This window comes from Gallinula chloropus (genome assembly GCF_964237585.1).
Source record: "Gallinula chloropus genome assembly, chromosome: 2".
Classification (NCBI taxonomy): domain Eukaryota; kingdom Metazoa; phylum Chordata; class Aves; order Gruiformes; family Rallidae; genus Gallinula; species Gallinula chloropus.
The window spans coordinates 92,802,295-92,820,840 of NC_140086.1; positions in this window are offsets into that span (position 1 = coordinate 92,802,295).

The following is an 18,546-nucleotide window of genomic DNA, read 5'->3' on the forward strand; positions in this document are numbered from 1 at the left end:
TCGCAAGCTGTCTTCCTATTCAACTGTTGGCTAGGATTGCAGATATCTAAACTTGTAAGTTACCTTACCACAGTTATTTTGATGTCCCAAGTGCACTAGTAGCCACCTTCCACTCTTGCTGAGAACAAGGGACATTTTTATGTGGTCAGTGCATACCCCTTGAATTAAGTCCATTTGGGATACAGAAACTGTTTTTTCTGTTCTAGGATATGAGAATTACTTAGGTTAGAAGAGACCTTTAAGATTGAGTCCAACCACAGCCTAACTCTGCCTAGTCTGCCTCTAGACCACGTACTCAAGCACAATATCTACATGCCTTTTAAATATCTCTAGGGAGGGTCACTCCACCACTTCCCTGGGCAGCCTGTTCCAATGCTTGACAACCCTTTCAGTAAAGAAATTCTTTCTGATATCTAACTTAAATATCCCCTGGTGCAATTTGAAACCATTTCCTCTCATTCTATTGCTTGTTACCTATTGCTTGTTACATTTCCTCTATGTTCCTGGAAGAGAAATTTCATTATGTATATTATGAGTAAGGTGGATGCACTGTAATTTTGCATTAAATAATGCTTGATAGAATACCTAGACTTTTGGTCCTCTCATGCTCTCTTAGATGCTCTAGCCAAGTTACTGTCTACGAGCCAATGAATCTGGATTTCTACCAACCCAGTTGCATAGCCTCAAAGGAAAGATGGAAAAAAATCCTTATTCCAGAGCAGGCTGTGTTGTGCTGTGAAGTGTGCGCTCTGGAGATGTGGATTTGAACTCCCTCAAGCCAAAAAGAGTGCTTTTGGAAAAGGCTCTTCCATTTCCCAAGGGAGCCTGCTCATGACAAGGTTTCTAATGAAAAGGTGAAGTGCCAGCACTACTGTTTTCCACTTGCTTCATCAGGAGAAGTAGTGAAGCTCTTCTGCTGGATACCCATGCTGGAACAGCCAGATGGACTGAGGTGCCTGTGCTTTGAAAAGTAGTGGTAAAAGAATTCAGATCTCACACTTATTCTCAGTATTTCTTGAGTACTATCTGGTTCCTTATGGAGTGTAGAGGTTCTTTCCAGCTTAATTCTGAAGCATTTTAACACAAATTTATTGTTATTACTCTGTCCCTTGAAACCCTCTGTGATGAGGGACTGGCTGTATTTAGCTTTCTGTACATCAGGCAAGTCAAATAATGCTTTATTATATTAATATTAAAATATCTTAAGGAGGAACACATCATTATATTTGTAATCAAATTAAGATATAAAATTATATGCAATCTGAAGTTTGCATCTCTCTTTAATTGACCTCATAAAATATGGAATAGACTACAAACTGTAGTTCACCTTCACAAGCTTACTGATATCTTTCATGCCTCCTAAGAAATGCCTAACATACTTCTGAAGGCTAAAAATTAGTAAAGGAAATTGAATATTAATTGCATCATTTGGTGGTGGTGAAAGAAAATTGTTGAGAGTCATAAAAACCATAGAAACATGTCCTCAACATAAAAACATTGCAATGAAGAAAATGTAAACTAAGTCCCAACCCGGATCAAACTTTTTTCAAGCTGCAGGAAATTGAACAGACCATTGAAGCTTTGTCTAAGCAGAATCCTAAGGCTTTATAAATCACAAAGGCAATCTGTAAATGAATTGAAAGTTGGTTTTGTTGTTTTATTTGGTTTGGGTTTTTTTTATTACACAAATTGATACAAAGCACGCTTTTTGCCTGAAATATATAAAAACTCTCTTTTTAGCCCCACGCCGGGGTAAGAAGTGGGACAACCAGTCTGGTGGGACATTACATAGAAGTCTGTTTTGTTTTTGAGCTGGTACAAAAGTAGCAAAATACTTGGAACTGGAAAGGCTTTGCTTCTTGCTGTAATTCTGTGAAAGTTAGAGGCTACCGAAGTGATTATTTGCATGATCATTACACGATTTATATTTAAGACAGAAATAAGATCAATAGTGAAGACTTTGGGCATCAGGATCTGATGTCATTGTCAGCTGTGTAATATTATATAGTCCTTAAAGGAGGACTTTCGTCTATTTTAATGACTATTGATATTATTGCACAGTTGTTTTCAAAATTCTTTGATTTTCAGATCTCTAACCATTTGTAAGTGAATGTCCAAACTCTTTTGTACTGTATTTATTATTATTGATGCTAAGCTGGTTTTTTAGTCCCCTTAGAACTTGCTTGTGGACCATGGGTAAAAAACATTGAACTGAACTGTTTGACTTCCATTAATGAAAAAATAATTATAAAAAACCCCAAACAGTGGACTTTTTAGGAGAAATCATAGTGGAACATAATAAAGACATTAACTGTTTTTTGATTTTACATGCATTCCTATGAAAAGAGTTGTCACAAACTCTTTGACCAAAGAAGCAAGCATAAAATACAAAAGTTCAGGTAACTATATAAGCTTAGCAAAGAAACATGAAAGAGAGCTATGAGCCAAAGCAGATGACTAGAAGTACTTATGATTGCCAAAAAGATTCTCATTAACAGCATCAAATGTACATAACTGAAATTTTTTTAGGTTTCATGTTTACTTCCAGACTGCAGGTTCTAGTATGGTGTTGTAAATGAACTATTTTAAGATCTCTATGTGTTTTTTAAGATAGATGTGGGAGAAGTGGAACGTGTTATAGCTGTTCAAAAATCACTATCTGAAGGACGGTAAAAACCTTAATGTGTTGGGGGGTAAAGAATGACTTTTTATGATGGCAGATCAATGTCCTTATGATCAAGGTACCTCAACTTATTTTCATTGCAAGATAAAGAAATGTTTATATGGTAATAACTTTATAATTTGTAGTATAAAATCATTTTATATCCCATATATGATAATGTCTCTGTGTGCTGCCTTATACTCTTATTCTTCCACTCGGTGGCTCATGAACACTGTTTCAACTCTCATTTTTACAGTGTTTTCAGAGTTGATTTACAGTAAATCACCCTTCTCTGCTCTACCAGCTCTCTTCACCAAGAATATTAACCATCATATCTAGTTAAGCCAAAAATTTGGGTTTTTTCCTCTCCAGCTGGCATTCCTGCTTTGCTGTCTGTTTTCTAGCATCTTACCCTTCAGATCCATGCCAGAGAAGGTAGATGATTCTGGAAGACAGTGTTAGATTATTTTAAGATTGATGGTTAAGTGAGGTCTTTAATTTATTTAGGCAATTGTTTGTGTCATCAAACCTTGACCTTATTGATTGCTTGACAAATGGAATTTGTCATTTGGTTTTCATGATTTGTCTCAGGAGCTGGGTCATCAAAGTTATAGTCTGTTTGTGTTTGGGTTTTTTTTTATTTCTTTGGTACAGGACAGTCAGTTATACAAAATAAGAGCTTTTTTAATCTTTGCAAATTTACAGAAATATAGTTGTTCATCTCCTCCAGTGTATGGTAATAATTAAAAAACTCTCTTCAGCTGTGAGACCATATCTGGTGGGAATGCCCTCATGAATATTTATTTGGGCAAGCCTTAGCTGTCTTAAAGCTTAAGCTTTCTGAAAACATTTGTGTGAATGAACTCTTGGTCAGATGAATCAGTCTAATTGAGAAAATTACTATAATAAAACCAAAAGCAGCTTTATTTTTGAGATTGTTGGCTATTTTGAGGTGTGCAATTGGGTAATTCTAATTTTCATAATCTTTCTAAATTTCTAGCTCTTTTCCCCCCCCCCTTTTTTTTCCCCTCCCTTTGTTTTATGATGAAAATGGTAAAGAAAACAAAGGAGGAGGAATACAATTCCCTCAATTAAATCTATTGCCAGTTATATCTTGAGATCATATTTCAAGATAATGTGTGGAGACAAGGGGAATGGTGTTTTCCAGTTTCACAAAGATGAAGCATCCTTATTATATGTTGACCATATCCAATTCTCATTCCTGATAAAGGACAAAAGAATTAAGGAACCTGATCTTTATTTCAAAGATCTTTAGGAAAACTAGGGAAAGTCACACCTCCATGTTCCTTCTGCAGCGTGATGGCTTCAGAGAGAAAAAAGAACAGTAGTCCTTGTCTGAAAGTTCTGAACTCCAGCACTGCTTGAACTTGGTTGGTTCAGAACCTCTTAGCAGTCTTTATTCTCTGGTGCAGGTTTTTGTTTGAGACTTAGTTTGTTTCAACTGAAAAGCATTCTTGTAGGAAAACAGAATGAGTAGCATGTTATTGAAAAAAATATTTATGGGTTCTTTTGTCCATGCAAAGTTGATATGGTTCTCAATTTTCTATCTAGATTTCATTGGTGCTATAGTGTAAAGATACAGAACAGTAAGTTCAAAAAAACCCCAAATAATTATCTTTTAAAGAATGTCTTCTAGAAAGAAATGTAAAATTAGATAGATGTATACAGAATAACAGAAGTGAAACTGTCACATCAAGTGAGGTTTAAGAGATCACGGGGATGATCTTCATGTAATTACAAAGGATTTAAAAAAAAAACCCAACTACAACCGAGTAGATCAATACGCATTCAAAATTCATTGTGGATAGGGCCACAAGATATTCCAGCAGCGTTCACAGAGAACAAATGTAAATATAGGAGACAGAAAAAAGTAAAATAATTAAAAATCCCAGTTCTCCTCCCAGAAGTTTGTGTCCTGGAGAATTGTCTAGAATCTCTAGGAAACGCCTTCTGAAGGAATCACCTTTCAGATATAGAAAACATGAGAAAACAAAGTTCGAATATGGGTGCTACAACTGTTATCCTACTCTCATTGTTGGAACAAATATATAATTCCAATTAACCTGACTGACTCAGGAATATACTAGTTTCTTTTTCTGTTTAAATTTTTAATCCTCAGTTAGTATGGCTAAATACAGTCAGAGGTAGTAAGCTTATAACTAGAAAACTGTAGTTCATCTAAAGTGTTATTCATGCAGACAAGCACTTTTCAACAGATAAAAATTGCAGATGTTCTCCAGCCTCTTTCTGATTACAAATTCAACATTAGCTAAGTTTTCATATCAAGCTTCTTGGTTTTTTGTCAGTTTCCAGTTTTAGATATTTGTGCTTTCCTACATTAAATTATTGTTTCTTTCCACAAAGGCATAAAATTCTATTTGTGACATAGCAATAATTTCCATGGCAACAACTCATAGCATTATGAAGGTAAGCAAAATCCAGCTACCGAAGCTGTCCAGTTGTAGGGATGAAAGCTTGGTAAAAGCCCTCAATAATAGCAGGGCTAATAGAAAATTATAGGCAAAGTAAAAAGTGTTTTGTTTAAACTGTCTTTGTTTTCATGTTTGCTCAAGGATAAAACTATTTTTAAAAGGGGTATTCCAGAGTTGACTGAATTGACTTTGCTTGGATTTGCACTGAGCTCCTGACAGAACTCTGATAAAACTAGCTCCTGCATATCTCTGAGAGATTCTGAATAACTTTATTCAGGCAAAACTTGTAGGAGTTTTTCCTTAATACAGAATGCTATATTCAAAAGTGGATATATCTATGGAAGTTTAACCTATAATTTAAGTGTATAACTTGTATAAACATATCAAATTATTGCTCAAGATTTTCAGAACATTTCATCAAGCACATCTTATACCCAGAATCAGTGTTAGTGATCTTGCCTGTGATGTTTTTAAAAAGTTTGCCAATAACTGGTTTAAGTATAACAATGAAGTGTTTCATCTGTACAATGGGACCTTATGCACATTAACTCCAATGGAAACAACTATTTTATGGTATTTTGAAGATTATTATATCTGCATTAAGTACTGTAGCACTGTTTATTTTCTTCTATATTGATTTTTAATTATGCTAAAGCTGTACATTATTTAAGAGAGGGAAGAGGAAGTTAAATCCTAATCTCATTAGCACTGATATAAAATGCATTGAGTTCAATGGCATTTCAGTTTGTCCTGGGTCTGATGTGACTGGGAACAGATGTGAACCCTCTTGAATTAGTTTCTTGTTCTTATGACATAATCATTTTGCTCTGGATCAGATTTTTCATTCATGTGATATGGGCTCAGCACATGTTGAGCTGATCAAAGAATGGAGAAGGCCAAGCCTATCTGATTATATAATTGCATCATCTTTTGTACTGTAGTTGTGTAGGGCCAAAACTTGAGATCTCTAGTCACTTTGAGTCAGTCATTTTGAAAACAGGCCTCAGCCATTTTCAAGGTTTGATAATGCAATGGCATTGAAAACAGTGCAAATTTGCCTAATAAATAAGGGTGGTTTAAATAGAGAGGTGTAAATCTGCTAGTTGAGTTCAGCTGGTAGATTTGTGCCCAGGTAATTAAAAACAGAGGCTGACATGGCCAGAAGAAGCATGTTTTGACCACTTAGCTCCATGTTAAGACTCTCTTAAGGATTTCTGTGTAACCTTAGTGAAGGTATGTTATTACTAATTTTCCACATCGATCTATTCTTTAGTTTCCAATCTGCATTGTAACATTTTTTGGGGGAGAAGAAAAATCAAACCAAAATAAAACAAACCTGGCTTTTATTTTTATTAAGAAGTGCTCAATATAATGGGAATGTGGTCTTAGGGGATATGGTGGGATAATAACTGTAATAGCCTAATAGTAGCGTATGGCAAATCAGTGTTTTCAGCCGATGTATGTACCAGTACTTCACTAATGGAATGTAAGTACATTGCCTTGGTAGATGAGGCTCGTATGACATTTAGATGGCATAAAATAGTTTGTTAAAGTCAAAATATTCTTCTTGTACTAAAAGCTGAGCATTTGACTCAGTTGCCAATTTTCAAAGACTTTCTGAAACTGTTCTTGTGGACTGGCTCCTTTCTTGTTGGTGCATAAAATAACTACAGAGTCACCGCAGATGCTGTTGTGCATGTTGCTTGAGAAAATTTCTTTCATTCTTCATTTGTTCTGGAAAAAGCAACAGCACTAGAGAACCCTCATCCATGTATGTAATAATCACATTGTTTCACTCATTCGTAGCTGGTGACTTTTCTAAATATTTTTGATCAATAGAAAAGAAATGTAAAAAATCAGTAGATTGCAGCTTGTAGCTGGAATTGATAGATAGTTTAGGTGGCAGGCTTTGAACTCCCTTGGCAATCAGTAGTTGAAAGAAATTACCTTACTTCCATAGCTAGGATCTTCTGCCAAATTTACCCTGTTCACGTCTAAATCTCTTACATATTTTAAAGGATTAAAGTTAAAGATGAGATTAAAAACTTTCCTCTTGGCTTCAAAAAGAGAACAGAATTCTCTATACAAGCATAACTGACAACCTCCCATGAGAGAAAAAAAAAAAAAAAAGACAAAACAAAACCCAGAAAACTAACATGCTAAAGATGTTTTCTCATCTCCTTAACCATTTGTTTTCCTTTTTTTTTCTTTTACCTAGATGTCTCACTGAGATGGGTCTTTAAAATATGGTGTTATTAGACCCTATGCAAAGGTTATACTTTATGATTTGACATACAGTATTTTTTTCCTTTGAACTCTTCTTTGAATCCTCAATTCTTAACAGTGTAGTTAATTCTACGTGTTGTGGCAGAATTAATTGTGTTGCCATAACATCATTTTCCCCTAATAAATTTTCCACTGTGGGGATTTCAGCACTTCAAAGGCGATACAACATACCTTTTACTAACCAGATGATAAGGTTTCATCTGTGCAATGGAGCCAATGATTGTTTTTGAACCAACATATAATTATGAAGACACAGTGAGAGAACTTTCAACATGCTCACAAGTGGCAGAACTAAATGCAAGTAGAAATGTCATGTTGGGGTGGAGGTTCAAAGTTAGCATCCAGTCTTCGACTCTGCAGCTGCTATAATTACACAACTCTGTAAATTGGAATCATTTATCCTCTGCCAACTGCAGTAATTAATTTTCTCTTCAGTCAGTGGAGGGGGGATTGATCTTTCCTTTATGAAAAATCTTTCTCACGCAAGTACCACTTTGCTCTTCTATGTTTCCAGTTCTGGAAATTTGTCCTTCTATACAAGTATTAAAAAATGGAGTTGCAGCTTTCTTGCCTGTGTGTTCTTGTCTGTGTGACAGTAATGAAAATGAAGATCCAAAGTGTAGAATTTTGTCATGGTACTTAATTACTACGTGATTGTGGAAGAGTGGCTTTTCTAGTAACAAATGGTGACTGGTGGTGTTTATGTACAGAGCTTTGGCTGGTTATACTAGTCACTAGAAGTTAGATTTTTCTCCTGTCTAAAGGCCCTTTACAAATCACAAACAATTTTCATAGATTTTCATCTGTCTCAGTGTGTGTTGCCATTCCCACACTTTCCTTGCTCTCTAAATAAGTGGTGCTTCAGGAAGAAATCTTGGGCGGGGGGGGAAGCCTTACTCTGACAGTCAGGGACTGTATCCTTCAATGTCAGTTTTCATTCGGGCTGTGGTTTCTTTATAGTGTCTGCTAAAGAGCTGTTGCCACACAGTTATTGCCCTGTAGATATTAGGTAGGAGAGAATTCTAGCCTACTCCTGACTGTATAGTGTTACTATGCTCTGTAATTAAACATGGAGCCTGCATGTAGTTGTGAATGTAAACATGCGATGTATCTGCTGGATTTTCAGTCTTCCTGATAGCTGGAGTGAACCTCTAGTTATTAACAGTGCATGGCTGTGTGATGGAGGTTTCTGTTGTTTGTAACTGAACCGATTCCTTATAGACCATCAGCAAGACTAGTCACCTCTGGTCTCCAAATGTGTGACTCTGCAGGAGTCAGGACCTCCAGCCAGGGAGGATAGGACCTGACTTTTCCAGACCCTTCACTGTTGTCCTTTCAGTTTAAGAAGAGGCATTTCAGTGATGCAGTATGGGAGAAGCTTTTGTTATCATTACTTATGCTGTGCTTGTCCACAGAGAATATGGAAGGCTTCTGTCTTGTAGCTGGGCACAGAATTCTCCTAAACAATAATTTTCCTAAATTTTGTTTAGTCTTAAATACTGTATTGATTTTGGCTTGCTCACATACCATCTCATGCTTTCTGGGCCAGATCTTCCATTGCAGTAAAGCTGCTGGGATTTTTCTGAATAGCCTCTTTGGTCCTGGCAAACACTGAGGTGTAACCTACTCTTAAATACTCTGAAGCTACTTAATCTTTCCTGGTAACTTCTATAAGTCTCTAGCTGCCACAGATTGCCCACCTGAGACGGAAAGTGAAAAGCTAAGGAAAAGTTTTATCCACTCCTGGTATGTGAACTTGTATTTTATAGTAAGCCCCCAGTTCTCTAAAAGCTGACTTGCTTTTGTTGCTTAGTATGATTCTGAGTGAAGATGTAGCACAGAAAGGATCAGGGACCAGGCATAACTCCCCATTGTGTGTCGGTGTGAACAGGGGTCATAAAAAAGCCTTATTTCTTATTTTGCCAGTGTCTGGTTGAACCTTTTCTATAATTTTCTGCAAACGATCCAGTGTCTCTGAAAGACTGTTTCCTGTCAAGTAAGGGTAAATAAAACTATAGGAATTACAGCACTTGCAAGAAGGAAAAGAAACATCCCTTTTGCTTTCTCTCTTTCCCCCATCAATGACAGATATTTATATGTTGGTAGAACTACTGTATGTACAGTAAAAATGATGGCCATTTGAGAAGAAATACAATTTTGTTTACCTTTTGATCATAAAGAAGTGGGGGATTTCTCTGCAAAGAAGAAACTCGCTATATTCCAGTTTGAGATATTTGATAATCCTTTGTATTGGAGTTTAACACAGTTAAAACACATCAAACATGATCAAGCTACATTTATCAGCAGAAAACAGCTCAAGTAAAATTATTAAAAATCCTTTGAATTTCAAAGGCAAGAATACAGCGTGCTTCTTTGGTGTTCAACTTCATATGGTGATTCAGAATGATCTGCTTCCAGGCCTTGATCCTTGCATATTTATACTTGCTTTATTGGTGCTAGAGGTTTTGTTTGCACTTAATAATTATGCAGCTCAGAGTGGCTGTTAAATGCATTTCGGGAGATTTTGTAAAAATCACTATTGGTTTGGACAATATTGACACTAGACAGGCATTTGAAATCAATACATTACTTGTATTTGGGAGGCCTGGAGCAAAATCCTCAGGTGGGGTAAATCACCACAACACCTTGGACTTTACATGAGATGAAGTTGATTTCACCAGCTGGGAATCTAAACTTTGTATAGGTTTCTTGCTTGGTCAAACTGAGCCAAAAGCAAAGAAGATGTTTTATAGATACATAATTTTCCTGGAAAAGAAATTAAAGGGGGGGGGGAATCTGAGTTGGGATCGTAGTAAATGAGCATCTCTGAGTGGAACAAAGGAATAGAAGAGAGGGGCTAATTGTTTAATTAGTAAATGTCTGCTTGGTTAATGACATATTAATGAGTTTTTAAGACAGTCATATCATTTACCATAAAAGACCCATGTGCGTATCCCTGGATGTACTGTATAATTAAGTAATGTGACCCATAGGAGTTCATCATTTAAAAACCTGTCAGCTGTCTCATGTTTGGTAGCAGATGAGTAAGCTCAGGAGGGGCTCACAAGGGGGACTCAGTTAGGTGTTTAGGTCCGAAATATATCCCTGTATAAAATCTGTTGTTAATTGGTCAGCAGCGTAATATCTGTGCATAAGGACAGCATGGCTTAGGATTTGTCCAGCAGTCCATTGAGCTCTTTGTTAACAGAAAAGCTATTTTCTGTGAGGGGGTGGATCCCACAGACTTCTCCCTCTCACCTCAATTCTATCTATTGAAACTGAGTGAGGTGCTTGTTCAAAGTGTTGGCCCTGGGCTGGGACATGAGGTTTCCCCAGTACTGATGTAGTTCATGTTATTATTTAGATGCTTTATTTCTGCCAATAAGAATTTATCTGTGGTCATGGATGTATTGTCTTCCACCTAAAGAATTTTGTTTATGCCAACAATGTTTAAAAACTTCCTCCCTCCTTCTCCTTCAACCCACTTCAGGGCAGCAGTAGGCTTAGGTTTCTTTATCACAAAATGAGTTCTTCACCCTTTTCATATTTGAACACTGCTTTGTGGAGTGTTGCAGCAAGCTCTTTGCTACTTCTATTTCCTTAGTTTTTAAAGAGTGTGCATTAGGTGTGGGCATTGGAAACTGCTTGCCTTTGCCTTCAGAGGGATGCAAACATCAGGATCGCTCATCCTTTCTGTCTCAACATGTTTATATATATAATCTTACACATAATCAAATCTAGATCCCAGCTATGGAATTTAAAGGTTATCGAAGTCTGGGGTGAGCTTCGGGTGCAGGATGTGTGGTCTAAAGTTTATGTACTCTCTCAAAGCTGTCTTAAGCCATTGAAAGACCATGGGCAAAGTACCTGCATGATATGCAGAAAACTCTGATTGCACAACTAGTTCATCCAAATGTGAAAACTCAATGGGGATCAGTTATGCAGCATGTGCAATAAGTCTGATTCATCTGGTGTTAGACTTCTAGGCACAAAATGTGGGGATTCTTGGATTTCAGGGCTTGGGCTTTCTTGGGTGCATGGTATAGTGATGGAGCACTCTAATTTCTACTTCCCTTCCTCAGCAGTTTTTGGAAAGATAGCAGGAGCACTGTCTCCAGACTTACAGGCTTTTAATGCAAAGAATACAAACACAGAATGCAGAGAGTTGGGTGGGTCTAGCTCTACTGTGCTGCTTTATCAGTCTTTTCAGGTCCAGTTCTAAATAAAGCATGGGCACACACAGAGGAAGGTCTTTTGGTATCATAGCACATGCTTAGTAAGTAACAAAAATACCTCTGTGTGTGTGGAGGGGGAAAGTTATGGAAGATTTTTGAGGCCATTTTTCATTTTCTTGTGTTAAATTTTCATGAGTTTCTTTGCAGTTCATCTTTTCAGAACACATGTCAAAATATTGTAGGTATAATCTAAGGAAATATTCTAGTTCTAGGAGTGGGTTTTGGTCAAAATAGCTAAAAGCTTTTTACTAGTTTCATTGCCAATAAATGCCTTGACAGAAAGGTAATTCCAGGAGTTATAAAATGAGAGGTGTGGCTTGTTGTAAGTCTACAGGTAATTGAGAACTGGCTGCGTTTTGAGGTTCCCTTTCTAGGGGAACCCTTCTAGTCTCCTCAGCTTTGAGAATGAAATAGAAACAGATAAAAAAGCTAAACTCTATGGATTAGATACAAACAGGTTAAATGAGGGATTATGCCTTCCTCATAACACAAATAAAAAAACCCAAAAGTGGTAATAGTTTAACAGTATGGACGACTGACATTAAAGACAGCAGAAGCTAAACGCATCATTGATCTGACTCACTACTGACTCAGTCATACCTGTATTCTAGTATTGTCTTTTTAATTGCTTTGTCTTACTTACGCTTTTTAAGTATTTTGAAAGTGGATAGCAGGTTGTTTGAGAGGGAGTAGTATTCAAAGCATGGGCTCTTCCCAAAAAGATGGACACTGAGCACCACACATAGCTCTTGTGCTAAATCTATGCACAAGAAGAAATGGGAGAGTGCTCAGTATAATGCCTGTCTCAAGTATGTGGTGTAGAGGCCACAGAAAGAAACCACATAGACAATATAAATTTTTAATATTTTTTCCCCATTTTTTTTTTTTTAGCAATGGTAAGCAAAGTACCATTGCTTCTGATAGATGAAGTTTGAGAGCAAATATTACACACGGACTAAGGGCTTAATTCTGATCTCCCCTCTGCGGGTGTGTGTCATTAATGATTCATTGCATATTTTGAATAATAAGCTGTCTGCATAGTGGAGGGCAGAGCATAGTCCTAGGAGACTATTGCATGTGTGATGCATTAAGAATTATATTGAGAACGTGTAACTTATTAAAGTAGCTGTCTTGGGTTAAATCACCGTTAGGATGTGTGTATATTTACCTGAAAATTAGCAGAAATTAAAAAGTGATCTCAGAATGGAGAGACTGTAGAAGTACAAATTTAAGGGAAAACTATTTTTTTTTAATTCTGAAAAAGCTATGAAGCATGACATTCATCTCCTCAGTTAGTAAGATTAAGGAACAACTGACAAAATGTTGGGTTTTTTTTTGCTTTATCTAGTTAGTTTAGGTACTTCTATCCGTTTAAAGTGTAATTTCCACCTTTTAAAATTAATGTGAAAATTAAGTGACTTTGGCAATCTGCTTTCATGAGATAATTACAATGACAAATGAATAATATTTTATTTACCTATCAAATATACTCCTTCAAAAGAGAGCAAGCAGAACTTTGGAAAGTTGCTACATATATGATCTGTACACAAACATATATGCAGCTGGTATTCCATATATAAATATATATAATTTGAACATACATCAGACTCAAAATGTGTTTGTCTTCTTCCTTACTCTCAAGTAGCTATGGTTAAAGTAAAATTAAATCAAAATCTCCCAAAGTCTCTCTCTCTATTTCCCTTCCCCAAATATGTAAGTATAGCTGGACGCTTCACTTTGTCTTGAGTTCAGTCTGCCCCAGCTGAGGATCTGCCTCCTTGGATACTGCATAGCCTGTTAAAAGAGCATGCCAATGCAATGTTATTCTACGTTCTATTTTACATTCAATTTATTTAATCCTACTGTGATTGTGTGTAGTGTGATATTATGGCTGTGATACCTATTATGATTATACACTACAAAGTTTCAGATTGAAATCCTAGCATGACTGAGGCCAATTCACACTCTTAAGTCAGGAAATTAAAAAATTACAGCTTCAACAGCAGAAATTTCCTATACTGTACACATACAGTAAGATCCATACTCACAAGAAAATGCTATTTCTAAGAAATATCTTCCATTTTTCAACTCTTTTGACAAGAAAAACCTGTCAGCTGTCTTTAGGAATGCCGTACCTGGATTAGAAGGTGAAGGTTTTTCTTCTTTCTCCATGCTGATGACTGACACTGAAAGTGAAGGAAAAGAGAAGGGAGAATAAGATAGAAGTTCAAAATCCAATGGCTGTTGGCCTTGTAACCTAAAACCCATCCTTCCTATTTTCTAAACTTTTTTCAAGCACTGGCAGGAATGTTATATATACACAGAACATGGGCATATGGGAAATTGGGTTTGGGTTTGATCCAGCAACGCAAATGTGCCTTGCAGACTGTGGCTAGCCAGGGGTAGTGATATTGTAGTTAGGTTTTACAATTCTGTAAGTACTTGAAGAATACATGTGAGGAAGTGCTTTGCTTGAAGAAAGACATGGAGCCAGGCTTTGGCATTCTTACTGACAGGATGAAACCATGAAAGAAGGAGGTTGCCTGTAGTAAAACAGGAAATGTTTTTTTTTGTTTTATTGATGCTCTCCTTTTCTAGTTCAATTTCTATATTGGGAATATCGGAGGTAAATAGTAGCTACACACTAGTATATGTGGTTGTACTATACTTACCTTTAGTGTATCTTATTGTCAGTTATGTGTACAATATATGTGGATAATAATAGAAAAGTAAAAAGAAATACAATTGTGCATATACTGCAGTAGAAGCAGTGTTGTCTGTGCTGGAAGGAAGGAGGGTTGTTTGATCTCTGTTTTAAGAGAAAGTGATACTGTGAAGTTGTCTAACTTTGTAAGCTTTTCCTTTGAGGGAGATATGTGTGCAATCTGCATGCCTGGCTAGTTCTTTGATGATAAATTTGGACTCAGTTTTTAGTCAGCTACAAGAAGGTGCCAAAAGCATTGGCATCTGTTTTAGAAAATTGGCAGAGTTTCCTTGGCTGCGAATTTCTTTATCCTGTCTCATTACTTTACTCCTATCAGCTTTTTACCTGCATGAAGAAAGACCAAAAGAAAAAGGCAAGAAAACCCTTTAAAACTTAAGTAGCTATTACAACAACAGAGCCTAAACCACTCAGGGTGAAGATTCTATAATTTCCACTCTTTACACATACTAGGTGCAATCAAACAACTTGAAGCAATAACACAGGGGGAAATATGTTTTACATAACTTGACTTCCAAATAGCGATTATCCCTTCAAGGCTATTTGTTTTCCCAAGAATCCTGCTGATTATAGGCTCTATGTTAAACCTGTTTCAGATGATAACCTAGCTAAACCCTGGCTTCTGTTACGTTAACGAAATTATGGATGCTATGAATGAGCAGGATTTATAGGTTTCTTCCATATGCAGGAATGTTGTCTTAGACCAGTGCTGTGATACCAGGCATGGGTTACACAAGATCACAAAAGACGAGATGAAACCCCTGTGGCTTAAAAGCAGCAACAAAAACCTCGTTGACTTTGGTGCAGTCAAGCTGTCACCTCTCATGTTTACAAGTTATTCTGCTAGTTGGCAGAATAGTTGTGATTTAAGATCTGAAGAACTACACAGGTTTTGTTTTACAGTGAACAGGTTCATGGTTGTTTTAGTGGTTTGTGGTTTTTCCCCCTCAAGATTTCATTTTATTGTTCTGACAATATTACACAGAGTGCTGTTCTGGTCTAAATTAGGTGACAAAATAAATGGGAGATACTGTTCCTAGTCATCTAAGGAGATCTAAAACCAACTAAGCAGATCTGGAGATATGACACACTAGGAAACTACTGAGAATCTAGCCTCTGTCTTTAGTAATGATTTGTTATCCCAAGGAGAAATAACGTTCATGTTTCATGCTCATTGCTGCTGTCTTTGGGCTGGCAGAGACTAGATGCTTCTCGGAGAAGAAATACCTCAGCGTTACTTACTCATGAACTGTTCCTTTTGCTTGTAGGGCTGTCACAGCAAAGCAGCTTGGGTTCTTAGTGTAAGTATCAACAACTCCTACCGAATCTAAATGAAAGATGCTCCTTGACTGTCCGTCCTTTTGTCGAGAGCACAAATGCCTCTTTAACTGTGTGTTCTAAGCCTGTCTTGCATTGAACTTGTGATGTTTCCAGGAAATTGTTTTGGAAAGAAACTCACAGTACTTATTAGTTCCTGGAAGCTGCTGATCTCTCCAGAAGCTCAGTCTTAGGTACGAGGGTTTTTTTTTTCCTGGTCACTCTTCATTGTGCCCTGATGTTCTTGCTGTCCCTACAATGGAAACTGATTCCACCCTATCTTCATCTCACACTGCTTCTGTAAAATCAATGACCACATGGATGGATGACATTAAATTTGTGGTGTAGCAAGAGCAAACTTGGTTTATGAGATTGCCATATACAGAAAATTTTTAGCTCTATATGATTTTGATGGTATTTTAACAGGAAGAAATAGACATACTTTTTACACTCATAGCAGATGCATGGTAAGAGTGTAAATCTTGCTTCTGTGAAGCATCTAGTTACAGCGGGGTTCTGAAGAATTACTGATCTCTTACCATTTGAGAGAGCAGAATAGTAAAGAAAAGGTTTACAAATGTTGTCAGGAAAAAGGTTGAGAATCTGTTAGTTGCTAGATACTGATATTTAGGCAATGAGTAAGGATATAAAGTACATCATGTATTTTGTTAGAAATGTTGTGGGATATTGTATGTTTATGTGATCAGAGAGGAGAAACAAGTGGCATATGAGTCAGCATAGCACAAATAACAAATATCACAACCATTTACTGTAGGCATTTCAAGGAATATTTGAAAATTGTGCAAATTATTTGAATATTTACAAGGGTGACGAGTATATATAAAGAAAATCATTAATGTTTCATAAGTATATTATGAATATAAACAATGGCTTTGTTTATATTAACATGCTGTGTCAGTACTAAGGTGCCTCTGTAGTTTTCACTTCTTATAATGATGATTTATGCTCTTTTATTGAAATAACTTTGTGCTTTGTAATTGGGAGTGCTACAAAAATCAAAAGTTTCTAAAGATACATTAGGTGTTTTCTTCCTCACACTTTAAAACCCAAGAGGTGTTTCTTGCAGTCATTTAAGAATGACTACTAGATTCATTTCCCACTGCAAATGTTGTAGAACATCCATCTTGGGGTGGTGTCCTAGATATAACTCGTTAGAGCAGCTCTGCAGTAAGGAAGAAGCTTTAAGGAGTCAAAGATTCATAATTCACGCCTTCTGCAGCACAAACGGCCTGCCAGGTGATTAAAGGACTTGGAAATGTATAGTTCAACTTGTCAAGGTAGTAAGGTAAACCACACAATTCTGCACATTTGCTGACTTCATAAATGGCATTGGATATGCTTAGTATTTTGTGACAAGTTGTGTATATACCATTGCACCAAAATATCACTGGTTTCACTGACATTTTTACTTGAGAATGAATTGAGTAAATTGGTCTCCTATGCCACTTCAACTATTAGTAAAACCGATTATTTGTCTTTCATGGGTGGATTTTTTGCAAGTTAAGCACTTAAATATTTTGAAATACATGTGTGGGAAAGACTAATGTCTAAATGTAATTTCTAGATACTTTAATGACTTTACCTCTCATCCAGCTTCTATGAGAGGTAGAGCTGAGGCACTAGAATAAGTGGGAAAAGCTGGTTTTGGCCAGTTGAAGGTGTTGTAGCTAAAAAGGTTCATTCTGCTTATTGAATGTTTTCTTGGTTGAAATTTTATTTGTGCTTAGATTGTATACCCATCAGTTATAGCTTGGTACTACGTGGCTATTGGGGCTGCAGTCATGAAAGGGCTGTTTCCTGTTTTGCCTTGCATATTTTTTTAAATATATGGAACAGAGGGAGGAAAATTTTCTGACGCCCTGGTTTTGGGGGCATTGCCTGTATGTCAGTCTAACAGTTTTATGGTTTTCTGCAAATATAATATGTATTTCCATACCCCTTTAGATAGTACTGGAAGTTTCTCAATAGGTTGAATGATCTTCAGAGGTGTTCAGCGAGGTTTTATGCAATCATTTTAAAGCCACATATACATGCACAACTCTGGATTGTAGAATGACGTATTAATAGGCTTTGGTTGTGTGGTGGGGGTTTTTTGTGGGGGGTTTTGGGAGGTTTTGTGTTTGCTTTTTTTTCCTAGGTAAGTACACCTAAGTAGTAGTACTGCCTTTCCAGACAGTATTGTCACTCAACACCCAACTACCAAGTGCTTAAGAAAGTGTAAGGTCCTCATTTTTGTATAGTCTAGCTACTTCAGGAAAGAGGTGGGAACTTTACACTCTTTCTCCAGATTCCATAAAGTGACATTTGATGCTTAGTGCACAATTCCCTCCCTCCTGTTATCCCTCTTTTTCTTTTCTTCCCCCTCCCCAACCCCAGTCTTTCATCTGTCTGTTTCTTAAGACAGGATTACTAAGAAGAGGATTTTGTGTCGGTAAGGTCAAGGTATTGAACTTTCGAGGAGTATCAATTGCAATTGGATGAGAGCCCAGAAGAAGGATCTCTTAGTGGGGTGGAATAAGAAACTTACTTTTTACTCTGTTAAAAGGTAATACTTTAAAACATGTGCTCCAAGGAATCAGTCTTTGATTTAGAATATTTTGTCTCCTGCTTTTCTGAACATGTAGGCCTTGGATCTTTCTATGATTAAACTATTTTTATCAGGTCAGAATTCCTTTGAATTTGATTAGTTTCTTTTGCCTTTAACCCTACCTCAGCTGAAGAGGAGTACAACTGGGGATTTTTCTTCTGTTAGTTTTTTGTTTGATGGATCTGTGTTACTGTCTTCTTTGTTCATCTTTATTTCACACTTACTGCTAGCTAGAAATTGTCTCTGAAAGGCACAAGTGTGGA